The sequence below is a fragment of the Acomys minous genome (assembly GCF_964271855.1).
Source record: "Acomys minous genome assembly, chromosome: 12".
NCBI classification, from domain to species: domain Eukaryota; kingdom Metazoa; phylum Chordata; class Mammalia; order Rodentia; family Muridae; genus Acomys; species Acomys minous.
The window spans coordinates 68,033,872-68,053,818 of record NC_140493.1 but is presented as its reverse complement, the minus strand read 5'-3'; the positions used below and the strand labels follow the sequence as shown (position 1 = coordinate 68,053,818).

Here is a 19,947-nt window from a genome sequence, read left to right as displayed (position 1 = left end):
ATACAGAGGAAACCCTGTCTCAAAAAATGAAGAAGAGGGGCTGGAGAGATGGCTCAGCAGATAAGAGCACTGACTGCTCTTCCAGAGGTCCTGAGTTCAATTCCCAGCAACCACATGGTGCCTCACAACCATCTATAATGTGATCTGATGCCCTCTTCTGGCCTGCAGGGTGATACATGCAGGCAGAGCACTATGTACATAATAGTAAAAAAAAAATCTTTAAAAAAAAATGAAGAAGAGATGGAGGAGGAGGAGAAAGAAAAATGCAGAGGAAGTTTCCATTCCTTCCTTTCCTCCATCCTCCTTTCTTTGACCTCCTAGGTCCCACTGGTTTCCCCTCAAGATATATTCCCAACACACATTACTCTGTCCCCACCACATCCACTCTATCCTTGGCCACTGTCATCTCTCCCCGAGACCCTACACCAGATACCCCAAAGAGTCTGCTACTTCTATTTTTGCCTCATCACCACACTTTACACCACAGCCAGAAGTATTTTCAAGACTAGCAAGTACAGGAGTTGGGGTGCGGCTCAGTGGTACAACACTTGCCTTGCATGTGCAAGGCCCTGGGTTTGATTCTCAGCACCGCAAAAACAAAACGGAACAGTATCATCGTGTTACCCCCCTGTTTGGAATCTTCTAGTAGATTCTCTTCGCAGCATATTAAAATACAACCTCTTATCAGCCCACCAGGTCCTCATGATTGGTTCATCTCCCCAGCACTGTCCTGCATCTGTCCTGACACTAGCTACGCCAGGTCAGAGCAAGTTCTGTTGCCTTGGAGGTTTGGCTCTGCTTTCTGGTAAGCCCCCCAGACATACTTTCTACATGTAAGCACCATGAAACTTGCCATTTGAAAGCACACTGTTCAGCGGCACATAGTGCATTTACAATGTTCTGCCAGCCACCACCATTAACTAGTTCCGGAATACTTCCCTCGCCCCAAAGGGAGACCACATGTCCATTAGCAGTCACCCCCATACGCCCTCCCCCAGCCCCTGGCAGCCACGAATCTCCTCTCGGTCTCTGCGGATTTGTCTGTTCTGCATAGCTCATATAATCAGAATCACGTAACAACGTTTGCTTCAGAGTTTAACACTGGCTGTTTCTACCAGGCCGCTTGTCCCAGGCAGGCAGGGCCCTTTGTAGGGTCATCTCTGCTTTGGCTGCCAGGTCTCAGATCAGACGTCACACGCCTGTTTTAGAACACCCTCCTCCCGCCCCACCCCTCCCAGCCACCCTTGATTTCGTAAGAATCCTGTTCCATTTATTCTCCTCCAGCAATCCACACCCCGAGAGTACCTGGGTTTAATTATTTACTTATGTGTTCCCTGTCCCCAGGACAGTGCTGGGCCCTCAACAATTATTGGTGGTCTGACTGTCTATTGCTCTACCTAGAGCCATCGACCACACTCCAGGAACCCAGGTGAGGAGACAAGGAGGCAACACTTTTGGAGCATGAGGAGGAAGGGGGAAGCCTCTGCGGGCATGCTCAGAGGATTGGAGAGGGATTTGGAAACAGAAGAAAGTACTGCGGCAAGTCCAGAGGCTGGAAGAGCATGCGGGTCAGGAGCCGGAGACAGCTTTCAGCCTGTCCTGTTGTCTCATTTGCCTGCTCAGAGGGGCCATCACAGGCCTTAGAGTTGGGGCCGATACAACATAAAAAGTACAGCAGAGAGAGGAAGGAGTCTCTTGTTTATTTCTTTTCCACCACTGCCCCCCTCCGCAACACCCCCCCCACCCCCCCCACCCCCCCGCGCCCGGGCCTAACATGTTCACCATCTCACAGACAGAATGGATGGACGAGGTCCCAGCTGCTTTCACACCGTTCTACAAATGGCTTTTAGAAACATGGTAAGCTGAGTGGGGGTGGGGGGAGGGTAGGGGGGTGGGGGGTGAGGGGTGGGAGGCAGCTACACATTACAGGCAGACGCAGCTGTATTCCAGGAGTTAGGGAGGTGGTGGTGGTGGGGTCAGCCCTTTGAGTTGCTCTCCTAGGAGAGATACAAGGCCAGGAGAGGCCTGGGCCCAGCTCGCCCCACCCTGGGCCCAGCTCGCCCCCCCCCCCCCCCCCGACCAGCTCGCCCCACCCTGGGACCAGCTCACCCCCCCCCCGGGACCAGCTCGCCCCCCCCCCGGGACCAGCTCGCCCCCCCCCCCCCGACCAGCTCGCCCCACCCTGGGACCAGCTCGCCCCCCCCCCCCGGACCAGCTCGCCCCCCCCCCCCCCGGGACCAGCTCGCCCCACCCTGGGACCAGCTCGCCCCCCCCATCATCTCTCCTTATCTTTCTTGGCTGAGGCCCCAGCTCCTCTGGGCACAAAGATGTCGGTGAAGCCACTGTTCTTCATTTTCCCTGATTGAATCAAGCCCAGCTGGTCCAGGCCCTGTGGCTCTGGGAGTCCAGCTGAGCTCCCAGGAGGAGAGGCCCTTCCCCAAAGCCAGAAGGCTCAGAAGGGCAAATTCAATTGTGTTCAAGTCAGGAGCCATTAACCTGTCTGTGGACTATGGCGCCCCCCACTCCACCCCTTGCTCTCTCTGTGCAGCCAGCAGGGAGGGACTGTGCAACCCACCTCCTCCACGGCGCCCCTCCTCTCTCTCCCCTCTCTGTTCACAGTTTCCATCAGTCAGGTCCCTAGAACCAGAACAAGGTGTGAGCTGGAGAGGGCACCAAGCCCGTGGGGAAGAGGCTGGTGCCTCTCATGGGCAAGAGGACCCGGATGCAAATGGGGCCATCTGAGCACAGAATTCTGGGATCGCAAGTACCCAGCACATGATTGATCCGAAGCTGTGGCCTCCAGACTCGTTGAAATATGTCTATCTTAGCTGTGATGCGCACCTTTAATCCCAGCACTAAGGAGGCAGAGGCAGGCAGATCGCTGTGAGTTCAAAGCCAGCCTGGTCTATAGAGTGAGCTCCAGGACAGCCAGGGCTACACAGAAAAACTTTGTCTCAAAAAAAAACCAAAAAAACAAAAAACAAAAAAGAGCCGGGCGTGGTGGCGCATGCCTGTAATCCCAGCACTCGGGAGGCAGAGGCAGGCGGATCGCTGTGAGTTCGAGGCCAGCCTGGTCTACAAAGTGAGTCCAGGACAGCCAAGGCTACACAGAGAAACCTTGTCTTGAAAAACAAAGAAAAAAAAAAGAAAGAAAAAAGAAACACAGCTATTTCAAGAATTTCACATTAAAAAAAAAACCCTGTAGAATGTCTTATGAGTAGCTTTTATACTGATTTATGGAAAGATTTTTTTTTTAACTTTTAGATTTATTTAATGTGTGTGGCTAACATGATGGCTGGCTGTGAGCTGCCAGGTGGGTGCTGGGAACTGAACCTGGATCTTCAGCAAGAGCAATAAATACTTTTAACAGCTGAGCCATCTTTCCAGCCTCAATAGAAATGAACTATTTTTAATACATTAGATTAAATAAAAAACATTTTAAAGCCAGGCAGTGCTGGTTGCACGTCTTTAATCTCAATGCTCAATAGTCAAAAGCAAGTAGATCTCTGCGTTTGAGGCCAGCCTGGTCTACAGAGTGAGTTCCCGGACAGCCAGTGCTACGCAGAGAAACCCTGTCTAGAAACAAAATAAAATTATTATTTTTATTTACTTCATTTTACTTTATATGTGCCTTGGTGTTTTGCCCGTATGCATGTCCTCGTGGCTCCCTGGAACTGGAGTCACAGACAGGTGTGAGCTGCCAGGTGGGTGCTGGGAATTGAACCTGGTCCTCTGGAAGAGCAGTCGGTGCTTTTAACCATGGAGCCATCTCTCCGCCCTCCCTCAGTGTTTTTAAACGACTCTCATCTTTTGTTTTTACCTTTCATCTTGCCTTCTGTGGACAGAGCCGGTGCAGAGTGAGGGCGCAGGCTTGCCCTGAGGCTCATTGCCCTTGGAGGCGAGAAAGAGTAGGGAAGGCCCAGTAGGAAAGCCCTGAGAGGACTGCTGGGAGGAAGCCAGTGACTCCTGCAGAGGGATGTGCCCTGGGAGCCAGCCCCGCCCCCCAGACAGGAGAGGCGTGGCCTGGAGAGGAAGGGCTCCTCCTTCCTCCAGTGTTGGCGACCCTGGCTGGTGTAGATTCTGCTGTAGCTGCTTCAGTGGCTTGCGCGGTTGAGGGGAGCAACAGAAAAAGGACCTGTTCAGACGTCTAAGAAGCTAAGGGTGCAAGGCTGTACGCCTTTAATCCCAGCACTCTGGAGGCAGAGGCAGGCGGATCTCAGTGAGTTCAAGGCCGGCCAGGGCTACACAGTGAAACCGAGTGTCGAACACCAGCCACAACAAAAACAATAAACAAGCAAGCAAAAAAAAAAAAAAAAAAAAAAAAAAAAAAACAGACACCCAGTTTAAAACCCTTGAGTAGGGCGCAAATGGAAGCTCTGAACTAGATGGAGCGGCGCCCAGGGGTGCCTGGAGCTGAGAAAAGGAAAAAAGCAGGGAAAGTAAGAAAGGGCGACAGTGCAGGGACGCAGCTCACCGGAAGATGGCTTGTCCACACGTGAACAGCCCTGGGTTCTATCCCTGCTAGAAGAGAGAGAAAGTGGAGAGAGGGGTGCAGAGACAGACAGTGCCTGAGGCCCGGCAGACCTGGTAAGGTGCAAAGACGGAGAGGACAGAGGCTGCTGGGAAGAGGCTTGTATTGAGGTGGAAAGCTTTGGGTCCTGCCATCTGGGGTAAGATGGCGATCTGGTGGGGGTGGGGGTGGGGAGGAGGGGAGGTGTCCTCAGACTGCAGGACAGGACAGGCTGGGGCCACAGCTTTTTGTTGTCCTTTCATACCGCCATGGAGGCATAGGTTAGGTAGAGGACCTTTAAGAAGTCTGGCTGACCCAGAGGGGCATTGGCTAGGGTGGTCCAGGGCTGAGCTCCTCCCAGGTCTGGGCTTTGAGTTAACTTTCCCAGTGGGGAGCCCTCTCCCTGTTCCTCTAGCCTGGTCCTGACCTCAGGCCTGCCTCACCGGCAAGTTCAAGCCTTCTGTCCCAGGAGTGGCGTCTCTCACCTGGGCATGGCTCCCCCCCCTCCCCCCCCCCGACTCCCCCAAAAAGCCTCCGTAGGTAGGGCCGCAGCCCAGGAAAGGATGCTTGCTATCCCACTTTCAAGCTAGAGGCTCTTCACTTTGGCTCCTGCCCCCCACTTAGGAACAGGCCTGCTCGTTTATGCAGCCTAGATCACCGCATCTCCGGAGCTAATGAATGATCCGCACTTGAGCTCAGGTCAGCAGCCCCTGCCAGCTTCCTTGGTCCCCTCTTGATGGCTCATTATTCCAGCATTCCCAGGAGACGGATGGAATTTTTTTTCCCCCATCACCTAATTACATTCCAGCTCAACATGAGACGGTGACATGTGTCCAATCCACACATGAGTCCCAATAAGCCTCAGAACGTTCCCACAGAGGGTGTGAATGGCAGTGTTTTAATCTTGACGTGTGCATGGAGCTATTTCCCGGGAGAGGCCCAGACGAGAGCCCCTCTCCTGTCAGAAGCAAGCAATCCCACCTGGGCAGCTATGGAAGTGTAGGTGAGGCTGCGACATAGTGGGCAGCTGTCACTGCAAAGAGGAACAGGAGGGGGCTGTGGGAAGGTGCTTCCTGAGGGCCCATCACAGGGACAGAAGGAGACTCTGACGGTCTAGAAGGCACACCCAAACTGTGCAGGGGCTGCTAGACGGGACCCCTACCCTGTGCTAAGTGGAGTGTCTCAGTGCCTCCCAGCCCCAAGATATCTTTGGGATGGATGGTGGAGCACAAGGTTCTGTCTTTAGTGACCTGCCCCGTGTGGCCCTGAGGGTTGGACACTTCATTATCCCTCTAATAGAGACAAGGGATAGTGACGCTGGGTGGGGAAAGTCCTGGCTCCTGTCCTGTCTTGCAGAAGTGGAAACGGCTACACTGCGCATGCCTGGTTCATCTTGGCTGGTCCCGGCTTTCTACAACCCGGTGCGGCTTCTGGCTCCGCTACTTCTCCTGTTCTACTCAGTGGCCTTTCCTACTACTCTCTTTCCATCCTCTGAGCTAACTCCGCCCCTCGCCCCTTGTCTGCATCCCCATGTGTCTCCCTCCCTCTCTCTCTCTCTCTCTCTCTCTCTCTCTCTCTCTCTCTCTCTCTCTCTCTCTCTCAGGGCTGCTGCAGGCCTCAAGCTCATCTCTTTACGCTGACAGATGCTGCAAGAAACAAAAGGGGGAGGTGGGCAGGTAGGAGGGTACAGGTGGCAGCCAGGCCCATGCGAGGCTCTGGGTTCCGGCCACTGCCGCTTTGGAAAGAGTGGGGAGTGAGGCCCTGGTTGGTTATCATGTCTTTGGATTTGCCAGAGGGTGGCATCCCAGATTTGTACATGCAGCTGGTTAACACCGTATTTGACAAATAAAGAAAACAAAAACCAAACACTGTGTGGGCAAACAGCACTCCACCTGTAGCCTGGATTCCGCCTGGGGCCATGGTTGCAGGCAGCTGCCAGAGCTGTCTACGGTGCCCCCTCGAGCTCGCGAGGGGAGCTCCTCGCCCCCTCGCCCCCTCGCCGCCATGGCTCATTTGCGGTAGGCCTGTTCCAGTCACTCCCCTTGAACAACAAAACCCTGCGGAAAGGAGACATCGGCGGCTGCCCTTCTCCTACCTTCACAAGGAAGGGAACTCAATGCCTCGCCCACTTCTTCAAGGCCCGCACCCTGGACTCAGCTCCCTTCTCATGCACAAAGGCCAGGTTGATACCAAACACAGTTTCCACTTCCCGCCTTGCGCCAAGTGACCCTAAGGTCACAGCCCCCTTATTCCTCTGCACAACACTCTGACGGTCCTCTCCAGGTCCTGTCGCAGACATTTCTCTTCCTCTCCCTTTTACCAACAACGGGGTGGGGGTTGGGGGAGAGTGGGGGGGTGCTGGGGGGGGGGCAAAGCCATGTCTCTATTTCTCTCTCCTAACTCCAGATCTGTAGCAAATGGTTTGTCTGTGTGTCCTGTAGGGGTCTCCCTGCCTCCCACCTCTCCTAAGCTCCTCCCTCTCCCCCTTGTCCCCTTCTAGAAACCGCAAGCAGCTCAGTCTTCCAGGAACCTGGGACTCTGCATTCCGTCCCTTGAGTCCAGTCTACCAAGGCTAGTAGCTCGTACTTCCGGTACTTTCTCCCGACAGGACAGGGGCTTCTCTACTCATCTCTTGCGTTTGCCCCATTCTCCTCCACCTTCTAGTGTTGCCGAAACTTGGCTCTGATGATGTCACTCCCAGTATCTGTGACCCTCCCTTAGGAGTATGTCCAACTCTCTGCTCAGAATGTTGGACTCCGGCAACATTAGTTCATAGTACCAACACCTCAATAGCAGGCTCCTGTCACGTGCCCAGTGCCCTCCTCTCTCCAGCCTTGGGCAGTGCTGTCTCCTCCATCCTGGATGCCCCTCTTTCTCTGGTCCACCTGAAAAACTATTCTCTTGTTGTTGTTTTTGGTTTTTGAGACAGGGTTTCTTTGTGTAGCCCTGTCTGTCCTAGAACCCCATCAGTAGACCCAGCTGGTCTCAAACTCAGAGATCTGCCTGCCTCTGCCTCCTGAGTGCACCACCAATTCCATCTTTGAATATCTTTTTCCCTCCCAAGCCAAGGTTTCTCTGTGTAGCCTTGGCTGTCCTGAACTCACTCTGTAGACCAGGCTGGCCTCTGACTCACAGAGATCCACCTGCCTCTGCCTCCCGAGTGCTGGGATCACAGGCGGGCGCCACCACCCTCGGATCCTAAAAAACTATTCTTTAAACTTGGCCCAGAACAGATGCTTTCTCTTCTCTTTGGGCCTACCTAGAACACTGTGTTCATTCAACATGGCCTCAAGTTGTCAGTTTCATGGAGGTATCTATAGGCAAGTGAGAGACTAAATAGACAAACGAATACTGCCAGACCATGGATAAAAATAACCCTGGGACCCACAGTCTATGGCAACCAACCAAGAAAGCCAGCCTAGTTTTCTGCAGTAACCAGCCTAAGAGGTTAGCTGTGAGTTAGACTGTAGAGCAACTCAGAAAGCCAGACTCTATCTGGTGATAACTGGCTCAAACCAGCCAGACCTTGACTTGATTTCCTCCATTTTGTTCCTGCTTCCAACGTGGGACAGCTAGTGACACCAAACATGTACCCCTAGCTGATTATATTATGTTTCTGGCTTTAGCTTCTCCTACTTACAGCTTCTCTGTCGTTAGCTGCCTCCAATGAGCGCTTACCCAAGGCTGTCCCCAGTCCTCTGTCTGCCTTTGGCTCTCATAAAATGCAAGCGGTGGCAGCCGCCCCCTGGCTACAACCCACTTTGAATAAAAAAGCCTTTATTCTTTGATTTGTTATTCTTCATTTATTGCCGTACATGTAACAAGCCTTGCTGAAGGTAACGGTTTGTGATGCTTTGAATATGGCTTGTACCCACCAAAAAGTCATGGTGAGACCTGGTCCCCAGCGATGGACTGTAATAGAAATAGTCTGGTCATGAAGGCGGAGTCTCCGGGCTGGCTAATGCCTTTTCCATACGGTTGAGTTCCTGTCGGTTTTGTTTCTCTGTTTTGTTTGTTTTTGTTTTTTTGGTTTGGTTTTTTTGGTTTTTGGAGACAGGCTTTTTCTGTGTATCCTTGGCTGTCCTGGACTCACTTTGTAGACCAGGCTGGCTTTGAACTCACAGAAATCCGCCTGCCTCTGCCTCCTGCATGCTTACATTAAAGGTGTGCACCCCTACCCCCACCCCCCGTCCCTGGCCCCTACCCCGTACCCCACCCTCGCTCCAGCTGAGCTCTTGTTTTCACAGGCCTGGGTTGGGTGCTACAAGCACAAGTTGTGACAAAGCAAGGCAGGCTCCTCGCATTCTCTCAGACGTGTCCCCTGGCCCTTTCACCATGACTGGAAGCATCATGAGACGTTTTCCAAAAGCCCACAATATGCCAGTGTCTGTGCCTCCAGAATCATGAGCTGAGACAAACTGTTTCCTTCATAAATTAACCAGTCCCGGGTAATCTGTTATAGTAACAGAAAATACACTAAGACAGGCTTGAAGCAGAACTAATCCATTATGTTAAATAGATCCAGCAGGACAGCTGTTCCCCCTGGGAGTGTCCCACGTGGCTGCAGTCACATGGTAGCAGAGTCTGAATCAGCCGGGGACTGAACTGACGTGCTGGACATCTGAGCCTGCCATCCTTTCCTGTGGGTTTCTCTTCTCAGCACAATGTCTCTTTATTGGGGGCTCCCAGCTCCCCAAAATACACAGGTGAGGCTGCGCCTATTTGCTTTTCTTTGTTTTATTGTTGTTGATGTTCTTATGAAACAGGGTCTCTCCACATAGCCCTGGCTGTCCTAGAACTCACAATGTAGACCAGGCTGGCCCAAACACACAGAGATGCACCTGCCTCTGCCTCCCAGGTGCTAGTATTAAAGGCATGCGCTGCCGCCATGTCCTGCTTCCTATTCCTTTTCTGAGACAGAGTCTTGCATGGTCCAGGTTGTCCTCAAACTCACTAGGTAGCCAAGGCTGGCCTTGAACTCTGCATCTTCCCGCTTCTACCTCCCGAGTGCTGCTGGGGTTACAAGTGCGTGCCCCGATGCCTGGCTTAGGTCACCAGCCCTCCGAAGGCTTAGGGCCAGAGCTTTTAAAGTTTCATTTATGAGCCCAATCAAGTCCCAGGGCCAGGTGTAGGGGTGCATACCTGTAAGTCCATGTGGGGGACTTAGGTATGAAGATTGAGAGTTTACATCAGCCTGGGCTAGAGAGCAAATCCATGTCTCACACACCTGTCAGGGTCTGTGACGAACAGTCAGGGGTGAGCACACTCGCTGTGCAAGCATAAGGAGCTGAGTTCTGTTCGCTGTGGCTGTGTGCATACACGTGTGTCTGGTATCTCAGGGCAGCCCTGGGCCAGCACATCTAGATGAACTGGTGAGCCCTAAGGGTAGTGACAAATCCCACGTCCAGGGAGTAAGGCAGAGAGTAGGTGAGCAACACACCCACTTCCTCCTTCTCTGGCTTTCACACGCATTAGCATATGCATGCACACATGTATGTGCACATACCACACACAGACACACACACAATTAGTTAGTTAAAAAGAGAAGAAGGGGGGCTGGAGAGATGGCTCAGAGGTTAAGAGCACTGCCTGGTGTTCCAAAGGTCCTGAGTTCAATTCCCAGAAACCACATGGTGGTTCACAACCATCTGTAATGACATCTTGTGTCGTCTTCTGGCTTGCAGGTGTACATGCAGACAAAACATTGTATACAAAAAAAAAAATTTTTTTTAAGAGTGCTCTTCCAGAGGTCCCAGGCTCAATTCCCAGCACTCACATGCAGCTTACAACTGTCTGTAACTTCCTTCGAGATCTCACACCATCCCACAGACATACATGCAGGCAAAACACAAAGGCACATAAAGAAAAAGAAAAAAAAAGAGAGGGAGATAGACATGATCGCAATCCATTTTTTATACCACGTGAGAAGTGGAGGCAGGAAGGTCAGAAGTTCAAGGTCAAACTTACGGTTTACATAAGACCCTGTCTCAAAAACCAAACATCAAAAAAACCAACTAACCAACCAACCAAACACATACAAACAAACAAACAAACAAAAAATAAACCTGGCTGCAGACTCAGCCCAGGGTTGACACAGAAAAGGACCTCCTGCAGGCGTGAATGGCTGCAGGGTGGGGCCCTCTTTGGAGATTGGCCGTGGCACAACCATTTTCCATTGACACTGCTGTTCTTGACTCTGCCCTCCACGCCTGGCAGGGGGCCTGAGGGAGCTGGTTCTCAGCAAAGCTTGAGAAGCCATGGGAAGCAATGAGAGATGGCAGAGTCAACAGATGGACAGAAGGGCTCCATGCAGGCTTCCCTGCCTGCAGGCCGCGCCACCACGGTTAGTTCACATAAACACTGCTCTTTACTGCTGAACACGCCTCTATTTTTAAACCTCTCCAAACACTGAGTGGTGCTTAACATTTTTTAAATCAGGGACCCCCTTAAGCAATCCTATTGCAGCTGTAGAAGACCCCTCCCTAAGGAAGTGACATCACCGTCACTCACAGCTCTGGAGCAGGCTAATGACACATGCCTTTTACCCAGCCCTCCCGAGAGCCTGCGAAGGGTAAGTTTCCACAACCCATTTTGATAGTACCATGTACTTCAGGGCCCAAACTACCCTCTTAGCGCCATTCTTAAGACGCGAAAGATGATGCCGATGAGGTTAAAGAGGCCAGAAGAGCCGGATGTGGTGGCGCACGCCTTTAATCCCAGCACTCGGGAGGCAGAGGCAGGCGGAAAGCTGTGAGTTCAAGGTCAGCCTGGTCTACAAAGCGAGTCCAGGACAGCCAAGGCTGCACAGAGAAACCCTGTCTTGAAAAACCAAAACCAAACCAAAACAAAAACAAAGACGCTAGACAAGGTAACACACACCTTAATGCCAGCACTTGGGAAACAGGCAGTTCTTGAGTTCAAGGCCAGCCAGGAAAACATAGTGATGCAGGGAGGTTAACGTTAGAGAGTGACAGAGACTAGGTTCCTATATTTTTAAGGATGTGTTTATTTATTAAGTATACATGCCCACATGTGTGCCTGCACACCAGAAGAGGGCACCAGATCTCATTATAGATGGTTGTGAGCCACCATGTGGTTGCTGGGAATTGAACTTAATGACCTCTGGAAGAGCAGCCAGTGTTCTCAATTGCTGAGCCATCTCTCCAGCCCCCTGTCGTTTGTTTTTTGAGGCAAGGGATGGCTAAACACCACCTTCTGGAGACCCACAAGAATCTATTTCCCTGGTGTCCTTCTAAGCCAGGCCACCTGTCAGCAGGGCCCAGTCTATGATTTTCCTGTCACAGAAGCAGACTGCTCTGTGATAAAAGGCCAGGTCTGGGGTGGTGGCACACACCTGTAATCTCAGCACTAGGGAGGCTGAGGCATGAAGATGAAGAGTTCAAGGCCAGCCTGGGCTACATACACATTGAGTTTCAGGGCAGCCTGGGCTAAAGAGCAAGATCCTGTCAAAAAAGAAAGAGAAAAAAAATAAATCAACCAAACAGCCTCCATCTTCCAGAGAAGAGCACCAGGGGGCTGGAGAGATGGCTCAGTGGCTAAGACGTTCTTCTAGAAGACCTGTGTTCAATTCCCAGGACCCATGGTATAGCTCACAACTGTCTGTAACTGCAGTTCCAGGGGATCTGATGCCCTCTTCTGGCCTTCGCAGGCACCAGGCACACACATGATGCACGCAAGGAAAACACTCATCTACCTTAAGTTAGATATGTCTACAAAAGTTTTTTCTCTACAAGAGATAGTTGGCGTTGGCACAGGTATGAACAGGTAGACTAGGGTGTAGCTCAGTCATGAATCACTTGTTTAGCTACATTGTGGGAGACCTGGGTTAAACTTACACACACACACACACACACACACACACACACACACACACACACACCTAGAAAAGCTTGTAGAAAGGAAAGGGCCCCAGACAAAAGCAGAGAGCTTTTATTAGAACTGAAGCCAGCATCCACTCCCCTCTCCCCCTGGTCTCCTGCTAGGGTCTCCCACTGGCTGAACCTGAGGCCACAGGGCAGAGGCTCATTAATGTCATTGGACTGGGTCAGCCTCCAGATCTGGTGACCTTTGGAGAGGACAAATGCAACTTCCTAGCACCTGTAGCAGCTGGAGTGTGGCAGAAACTGTGTCTAAATTCACCTGGCTCCATAGGCCAAGAGTTGGGGTCCCCCTATAGCATGTCTCCAAGAGCTAGAAGGCAGGAAGGACAGGGGTCTGTGCGCACACCTGGTGTGATGTCCTCTTCCCTGTCCATCGGCTGCCTCGAGACTCACTGAGGAGACAGATACGCCTTTGAGGGGATTTCCAAAGAGTGTTTTTTGTTTGGTTGTTTTGGGGTTTGGTTGTTGTTCATTTTTGTTTTGTTTTGAGCTTTTCAAAACAAGGTTTTTCTGTGCAGCCCTGGCTGTCCTGAAACTTGCTCTGTAGCCCAGGCTGGTCTCGAACTCACAGATTCAACAACCTCTGCCTCCCCGGGTTCAATTCCCAGCCACTACATGGCAGCTCACAACTGTCTGTAATACCAGTTCCAATGGCAACACCCTCACACTAAAATAAAATTAAATAAATTATTTAAAAAAAAACACTAAAGGGGAGAGGATCCCATAAGTTGGAAATTTCAGGCTAAATAAAAAGGAGAAAGGGAAGAAGCTAGCCGAAGCCTTTGCTTCCTTGCCTGCACCTCAGACCAAGCCACTCTTGCCACGCCTTTCCAGTGTTGAAGGACTGTTTTCCTTGGAACTGTGAGGCAAAAATAAACCCTTCCACCCTTAAGTTGGTTTTTTGTCGCATGTTTGGCTGCAGGATGAGGGACAGTACTACTATACCAGAGTTCCCCTACCATCCTGAGGCTTGACACTTGCTCCCAGCCCCAAGCTGAGGCTAACTCCTACCCTTACTGTATAGTTCTGAGCATCAAATGGACTTGCCAATTCTTTGAGAAGACACAGTGTGGGAAGTCAAGGAAGTCCCTGGCAGTGGGGAACTGTGGTTGTACAATTAACCTAAAAGCCTCTTATTAGCATCTTGGTCTAAAAGGCCCCACACACCCACACAGAAATCAGTTTTCGCCCCCACCTCCCTGTCCCCAATCCCATGGCTTCCAGCTTAGGGTAGGAAAAGCGTTTCAGCAAAGATGTGGGCCGATGCTTGCTCTGAACTTCAGAGCAGCAGCAGAGAGGACGGCTCCCTCAGGGGCAGGGGGATTAGGCTGCACCCCTGTGACAGAGCTCAGAGAGAGCTAACACTACATCATCTCAGCAGCCCCCCTTGCCATTTGCAGATTTATTAAATCGAGAGCCAATTCTGACACAGTTTCTTTCAGGCAACTCTACCTTGCAGGTGTGCAGAATTTATTCAAGATAAAGAAAAACCATTAGAGAGAGAGAGAGAGAGAGAGCACTCACAATCTTCAAAGCCCACCTCTGAGACCAGAAAGAAATAAAAACAGTAGCCCGTACAAATGTGCAATTAAGTTTCCAAATACTTGGGAGCCATGAGAAACGCCAACCCCGCAGAGAACAGGTCTTTAAGGCAATTTTCTTGAACTCTATTCAGCACTCACTCAAAATGCCTTTTAAAAATAACATATGATTTCCCTCCCTCTCCAGATGCAGCCTTGTTCTTTCTTTTCCAGGTAAGAATGAAGCCAGCTCCAGGGTAAGAAAGGCAGTCACTCATTTTGGTAAGGGATGACGGACTGTGTCTCCAGGAGGGCGGACAATAGAACTAAACAAACATCCCTGGCCAGCGGTACAAGAGTCTTGCTGAGATGTGGGGTGGCCAAGGGGGTCTTTGCCCACTGGGAGAAGCCCCCTGGTTAAACTTGCCTCTAAAGAGGTATTTGCCCACAGCCTGGGCTGGCCTCAACAAATCCCACTCTCCCCAGGTGGAGATTTGCTTCCCTGCAAGAAGGAGAAGGGCTCAGTTCCGCTGTAAAATTTGCTAAGAATAAACGGCTCTCCTCTCGGCATGAGGCTGAACGAGCGACAAAGAGGCATACAAGAACGTGTAGTGTGCTAGCACTGGCGGAGGGAGAAGAGGCGGACATCCCGGCCTTACCGGGACAGCAGTGACCAGGGCTGGATAGCTGAGCTTTTCCAAACCTCAGTTCCTGAGCTATAGTAACCCAGGGCTGCCAGGAAGCTGTGTGGTTCAGCTGTGAGAGTGTCTAGTGGGTTATGTTCCCTGAGGCCAAGTGCAAACCACAGCAGCTGGGAATCAAGTCATAGTACCAATTGGAGAGTGGCCCCTCCCATCCCTTTCCTACCGACACCCAGGGCTGACACCATGTGTGGAGACAGCGCAGGTCATGGTTGACAGCCCAGCCTTTGGATAGAACTGGACTTTGAATCTGGTCATTTAGTGTCTACCTGTCCCTCACCATCATCCTTAGAACCTCCACTTCCTCATCTGTGAAATGGGAACACTAGCAGTAAGAAAGCCAGTGCATGCAAAATGCTTAGCTAGTTGCCTGGCCCAGCGTAAGTGTCAGTGTGTAATAAGCAATTATTTTGTTATCATTTATAGCTCCCTTAGATCAGCCTCCATGTGCTAAAATTTAATAAGGTTTTGCTTCTTTGTATTTATTTTTACAGTTACTTTCTATTTATGGCAAGTGATACTGAGTCTCCATTTACAGAAGTGTTATCAAGTTTCCTTTTTGGATACATTTATTTAAGCTAAAGTGGGTCAATCTACAGAAGCAAAAAAAAAAAAAAAAAGGAAGCGAAATTATACTGCAGGTGGTATGCAGATGGGTGAGACACTGGGAAGGTGTGAGGCAGGAACCTACCTACATCTTGGGAAGCACCCTCCCCCTCCCAGATAACCTGTATAAAGCCAAAAAGGCAGGCCGACCCAGAATGTGTCCCACTCCCCCACAGCCACAGCACGGTTGTCCCAAGTCTAGCAACAGCGGTGGTGACCTTGGAGCCTGCCTTTCCCTACCTTTGGGAGCTCTTTTTTGATTCACTATCTCGGTTCGGGCCAAAGTCCCCAGCTCCCCTGAGGGTGACTATCCCAAACCCACAGAGCTATGTACAGCCCTCCAAACCCCTTGCCTGGCCTGAGACCGCACCTCAAGTAAAAGAGACGTCTCAGATTCTCAGGCGGGTCTGGCCAGAATCTCGAGGCTGGGCTAGGGACTGGGGACCAGGGACTAGATGGTGTGGCATTTCCAGGGAGGGAAAGCAAATCCTATCCTTGTACAACTTCTAAGGAAAGACTCAGAACAGCTAGGAAATAAAAACACCCTCCTGGCTCTCGCCTAGGTGTTACAACTCAGTCCCAGTTGCCTGGCAACCGCGCAGGTGCACGATAGGACAAATAGCGTTCCCAGGGAGCCAACCAGGGCCTGCGGGGCTGGCCCAGGTGGGAGATGGCGCGGGGGCGTTGGCCTGCATCCTGCAACCCTCATCCGCACGCGCACCCCCCACGACCTTGCGGCCCCTCCTAGAGGGAACTGGCATCGCCTCTGGAGGTCCAGATGGGGGCGGTTTGCCAAGCCCTGCTGAGCTGCGTTTAGTTTCACTGTGCCCCTGCTTCCTCTGGCCACCTTCAGGCATCGGCTCAAGCGCTAAGAAATCAGTGGCAGAGAAACTTGACCCAGTGCACCTAGCTCCCACCCTACTCCTGCCCAAACCCAGTACTGCAGAGCATCCTGAGAGCGCAGACAGGTGACGCACTCCTCTCTGGGCCCTGGGCCCTCCTGCACACTGATGCATTCTCTCCTGTTCCCAGAGGAGGAGCTAAAGGAGCGCAGCCCTAGGGGAGATACCTGGTGGACTCCTGCAATAGCCATCCAAGCAGAAGCATCCAGGTGGGTTCTGCCGGGAGCCTCCCGGCAACAGCAGCCAAGAATAGCGGCTCCAAGCTCCGGCTTCCAATTAGGCCTGCCTGTGGATTCCAGCCGGGACTAACTGGCTGTATAACGTTGCACTGGTCCCTTAAGCTCTCAGTCTGCTCATCCATAAAATGGGGGCGAAGCTGGGCCTACTTTACCGGACTGCTGTGACGACGAGTGGGTGCAGTCATGCACTTAGAACACTTAGTGCGAAGCTTACTCAACATGGACCCCTGAATCCATGACCAAAGCAACAGACAAACTAAACCGTTTCATGTGGTAGCTGTGGCCGTGGCACAAACCACACAGTTGCTGGAGAGGCTCCCATTCAGACAACCATGTGTCTCAAGTTTCTAGCCATCCTGAGACCTGTGCAGGCAGGCTCTCAGGCAGAGAGGCCCCAAAGAAGAGTGGGTTACTGACCTTCCCTATGGGTGCCCAGCCAGCAAGTGTATTCCTGCATTTGCTGTCTCCTGGCACAGGCACAACAAAACAAACAAAACAGTGAGACTGAGAGTGGTGGTGCGGACCTGTACCCTAGCATGTGGAAGGAGAATTTAGAATTTCAGGCCATTCTGGGCTATGGAGTGAGACACGTCTCAAAAAGCAAACCAAGGGCTGCGGATGTTACGTAGTTCAGTCAGTATAGTGATGGGCTAGTCCGGAGGAAGCCCTGGGCTTCCTCTAGCAGGAAACTGGGCATAGTGGCGTGCCTCTGTAATCCTAGCACGCGGGCTGGAGAGTCAGGCTCAGTGCTTAAGAGCACTTGCTATTCTTGCAAATGATCTGGGTTGGATTCCCAGGACCCACATGGAGGCTTGCCACTTCCTCAGGCACCAAGCCTGCATGGCTCACAGACGTACGTTGCAGTCAAGACACTCACAGACACAACATAAAATAAATCTAATAAATAAACAAATAAATAGATAAATAAGTGCAAAAAAAAATTCCTAGTACTCAAAGTGGTAGCAGTCAGAAGTGGAGGCAGCTAGTGTGGACAGTCTAAGGTATTTAACACTTTGTTTCACAAAAGGGGCTGGGGGAGAGGGGAGAGGCTGGAGAGATGGCTCAGAGGTTAAGAGTGCTGTCTGCTCTTCCAAAGGACCCAGGTCCAAGTCCCAGCAAACACATGGCAGCTCAAAACTGTCTGCAACTCCAGTTCTGGGTGATCTGACACCCTCACGCCAATGCACATAAAATAATTTAAAAAGGAGGGGGATGGGGAGGGAATAAGCTGGCTTAGTGGGCTAAGGTGCTTGCCACCAAGCTTGAAGACCTGAATTCCATCCCCAGGCTCCACCTCCAGACACATGTGCATAGATAGGTATGCACATCTGCATACGCATATGCATACGTAGACACACAAAGTGAAAAGCCAGACATAATGGTTTTGTTGGACCCTAGAATCCACTCGGGTAGGGGGTCGTTGAGAGAGACCACTCGAAGACCACAGCGTTGATGCAAAAGCACAAGGTTTATTGCTGACGCGGGTCAGGGGACCTCAGGCGGAGGCACCCCGAGTCACTGTTACAGGCTATTTTTAAAGGCTAAAACCACAAAGGTTAGGAGGGGCTGCATGTCCTCTGTTAGGATTGGCTCTGGTGGTCGCTAGGGGTGCTTGTCTAAGTGTTATTGGCTATTGCAGGGGTCGTTGGTCTTGGAGGTTATTCTTGGCAAGGAGGGATGTTGGGGAGTTTCCAGAGAATTTCTAGATGGTATTTTTCTGAGAATTGTTTACCTCAGTTGGTCACCCTGATCTCAGGAACTGAAACTGGCCTTCATTCTTTCTGGGTCACTTTCCCAAGCTTGTCTGGGTCACGTTCCCAGGCTTAGGCTGAGAGAGAGAGCCTTACAGTTTACAACTCTAACTCCAGATGGATGAATTGCTGTGTGTTCCAGGATAACCTGAATCTATATAGAGTGAGACATGGAGTTAAAAAGAAGACAAAACTCCACAATAGGGCTGGGGATGTAGCTCAGCTGGCGGAGTGCTTGTTAAGCACGCACAAATCCAGGTTTCAGTCGCTAGCATGGACCAGATGTGCTAGCACATGCCTATACCAAAGCATTTAGAAGGTGGAGGCAGGAGGATCAGAAGTTCTAGTTGGAGAGATGATGGCTCAGAAGTTAAGGGTACTGACTGTTCTTCCAGAGGACACAGATTCAGTTCCTACCACACACACACACACACACACACACACACACACACACACACACACACACACTCACACACACCACACCAAACACCACACACACACATACACACACACACAACACCAAACACCACACACACACACATACCACACACACAAACACACACACACCACACATACCACACACACACCACACATACCACACACACACTCACACACACCACACCAAACACCACACACACACACATACCACACACACACACACACACACCACACATACCACACACAAACACACACACACCACACATACCACACACACACTTACACACACCACACCAAACACCACACACACACACACACACCACACACCAAACACCACACACACACAACACACAAACATACCACAACACCTACACACATGCACGTACACACACATACCACACCAAACACCACACATACACACACATACACATACACCACACACACACACCATCACCACCACAACACACACCAAACACCACACACACCACACCACACACCAAACACCACACACACACAATACCACACACACCCACACACCACACACAACACCACACACCAAACACTACACACACAACACCACACACCCACACATCACACCATACACCAAACACCACACACACACACCACAACACATACATATCACAACACACACACGTATGCATGCACACACACAAGGTGTCTCACAACTGCCTATTAACTCCAGTTCCAGGAGATCCAAGCCCCTTTCTGGCATACATGTGGTACACAGACATACCTGCAGACAAAATGCCACCCATGTACATAAAATAAAAATCAGTAACAGAAGTTCTGGATTGCCCTCAACAGCTACACAACAAGAAGTTTGGGGCCAGCCTAGAATGCACAGATTGCCTCAAAAAGCAAGGTGAAGCCGGGCAGTGGTGGCACATGCTTTTAAACCCAGCACTCAGGAGGCAGAGGCAGGTGGATCTCTGTGAGTTCGAGGCCAGCCTGGTCTACAAAGCGAATCCAGGACAGAGAAAAGCCAAAACCAAACCAAAACAACAACAAAAAAAGGTGAAAACAAATAAAACCAAAAGATTAAGTATTGGGTGAGGTCAACAATTCGCTTAGCCCCTTACCAGAAGTATAACATAGGATCTCAGAGGACAAGGACCAGCCCCTTGCTTAGCTGCTTTCTGGAGCCATATTGAGCAAGTGAATCACTGATGGTGCAAACTATTCCAGATAAGGCCTGGGTAAGCCTCCTGCTGGGGGTGGGGTGGGGGGTGAGGGGGTGGGGGGTGGCTGTGGTCACATGCTCAGCAGAAGCCCAGCCAGCTCCCTAAGAACCTGCCGTCCAGCGCCCAGACCAGAACTTACAAGGGCTGGCGAGGCATCGGATTCCTCTTGGTGTTTTG

The 19,947-nt window shown here is 51.3% G+C and overlaps 1 protein-coding gene and 1 long non-coding RNA gene across 2 annotated transcripts in view; one reads left to right on the top strand and one right to left on the bottom strand.

The window, feature by feature from the left end:
- Positions 1-19,947, bottom strand: part of RTN4RL1 (reticulon 4 receptor like 1) — an 85,388-nt gene that overhangs the window by 20,441 nt on the left and 45,000 nt on the right. The window lies entirely within an intron of this gene.
- On the top strand, positions 1,277-3,151 carry LOC311578317. Its single transcript, XR_014772828.1, has 3 exons — positions 1,277-1,429; positions 1,793-1,857; positions 2,620-3,151. It is a non-coding gene; the product is annotated as an uncharacterized lncRNA (long non-coding RNA).